A 2,555-nucleotide genomic window follows, 5' to 3' on the forward strand; every position below is an offset into this window, starting at 1 on the left:
GAGTCAATACCATCGTTCGAGCCGGCGTCATATTATTGTATAATGGTTATAATAATATTATTATTATTACCATCACATAAAGAATTAAAGTAATATCAAATAGTCACCATGTCCATAATGCATATTGGGGCCCGATGTTTTTTGGAATGGATTTGTCTGTTGAAGTTTTCTTTTTATATATGTCACAAGTTAGAAAATATGTGAATTAGAATTTTGGATAAAATTCTTCTTTTAGGTAGTGGATGGGACATGTACGATCAGTAAGTTAGTTAAGAGGCTTTACAGATAATATATCTTCAATATGAACTAAGAATTAAAAGGAGTAGGATTTAAATAAGTTATCAAAGTTTTAAATCAATGGAAAAATAATTTTTATGGTCAAAAACGTTTATTCTGCGTATATTCTTATCAACATCGATAAAACTAATACTAATATCATACTACTTTTTTAATTAATCTTCAAAATCCCTTTCGTAGTACACATCGCTTTTAAACGTATGTGTTGTAAGGTGCTTAAAATATATTTCGAGTCTGCAAGGGAAAATTGTGAGTTCATGCAGCGTAGACTTCGAAGTTTGCCCAACAATAACACGATAATTGTCTAATTTTTTGAAATGATAGAATGCGCTTAAGCCTAAGACAGTCTTGTATTCTTTGAGTGTCACTTGCACTTTTAAAACAGTATTCCACCTTGCATCAAGGAATTTTTGATTCTCTAAGGTATCTTCAGTTGGTACATAAAAAACGGTCGTTTTTACAACATTTTTTCGCAACAAGATAATAATAATATTCTTTGGCGGATTTGGCCATCTGCTCTTTTTTAGGAACTGATGCGATTATCTGTAAAAAAAGTCCACAAATTATATTTTAAGTTTCAGTGAAATAGTCTAGTCAGAAGATTATATCATAACATGTTTACATTAATGTAAATCACAGTATGATAAATGTGTTTATAACTTACTGAAATATGGATGAAATGAGGTGAGAACAACAATAATTTCACTTCACTGAGTGCAAAAAGGAACTAGGTAGTTTGTATCAGCTCACGAACAGAGTTATGACATAAAATAAAGTAAATTAAAATAAGTCATGATATTAAAAACAATCCATTTTTAAATCCATAATAACCAATTTTTGATTATTAAGAGTTTATACAAATTGTTGAATGGGCCTAAATAATTTATAACATTATCAAATCTAGCGAAAATTTATTGTTTAAAAGTAGTATTAATAAATATTATCATTGTATTTTCATGTTTAACGTTACACTTTCCATTCTTTCTTCAAAATTAGATACTATGTAATTAACATTCTGAAGAAGTTGAGTGTTAAAACAGTTGTAATGAAATGGTTAACGACTAAACATTTTGTAATTTTTAAATAAAGTTTGCATTAGTTTTTGTTTTAACGATCTGTAGTACACATTTTTGAAACTTCGATATTTTGCATTAAAAATTATTTTTTATGAACACGTGGAAATTTTTCAAATGTCATTGTTTGGGCCACGCATGTGTGTTTATGTCAGAATTTTTCAAAAAAGGCAAATTAAACAAATTTATAAAATGTTATATGAAAAGCTAACATGTTTTTGAGTGCCTGCCTTTTTAAATATTACAAAACTAATAAAACTTTAACACGAACATGTAAAGAACTAAATACCATTCCAACGTTAAAACTTTTAATGGCCCTAAGAAGGGCCAATTGTAGAAGCAGTCGGTGTATTTGAAAGTTAAGCCTTCTTTTGAGTCTACTTGGGCAAGAGAACAGCCTGAATGTTGGGCAGAACTCCACCTTGAGCGATGGTGACACCAGAGAGAAGCTTGTTCAATTCCTCGTCGTTTCTTATGGCCAATTGCAAATGACGAGGGATGATCCTCGATTTCTTGTTGTCACGAGCGGCATTACCAGCCAATTCCAGAACTTTCAGCGGCAAAATATTCCATGACAGCTGCCAGGTAAACTGGAGCCCCTGCACCTATTCTCTCAGCATAATTTCCTTTGCGAAGGAGACGATGGAGTCTACCAACGGGGAACTGAAGTCCAGCTTTGCTAGAGCGAGTCTTTGACTTTTCACCCTTTGCACGACCTTTACCACGACCAGACATTTTTAGATTTTTTGAAACACACGATGTACTCACAAGAAAGTCTGAGGAAGTAATACATAAAATCATTTTTTCATTTTGATAAAAGCATTTATTGATCAAGTATTTCACATATATGGTGTATACAAATGAGGATTTTAATTTGTAGTATCTATCCTTCTCGGAATAAGGCTACTTTAATATTAGATTGTAATAATAATGTTTCGCATGTGTCAAGTGATATTGCACTTATGTAATAAGATAATATTCAGGAGAAAATTTAAACAAAACCTGCTAAATATTGGTGGAACTTAACCTAAAAAGAACTGTACACTATTTACATTAATGAAGAGGATACTTCATTATTCAAATCCTACCTTACAGCAAGATATGATGAGGGAGTTTGTGTTTTATTTTGAAATGCGCAGTTTCACTATTTATTATTGAGATATTTCTAATTGACTCAATATCATT

The 2,555-nt window shown here is 31.1% G+C and overlaps 1 pseudogene; it reads right to left on the reverse strand.

Moving 5' to 3' along the window:
* Nucleotides 1–1,729: 1,729 nt before the first annotated feature.
* LOC117171285 lies at nucleotides 1,730–2,114 on the reverse strand (annotated as a pseudogene).
* Between the last annotated feature and the right edge of the window lie 441 nt (nucleotides 2,115–2,555).

This window comes from Belonocnema kinseyi, chromosome 1 (genome assembly GCF_010883055.1).
Source record: "Belonocnema kinseyi isolate 2016_QV_RU_SX_M_011 chromosome 1, B_treatae_v1, whole genome shotgun sequence".
Lineage (NCBI taxonomy): Eukaryota > Metazoa > Arthropoda > Insecta > Hymenoptera > Cynipidae > Belonocnema > Belonocnema kinseyi.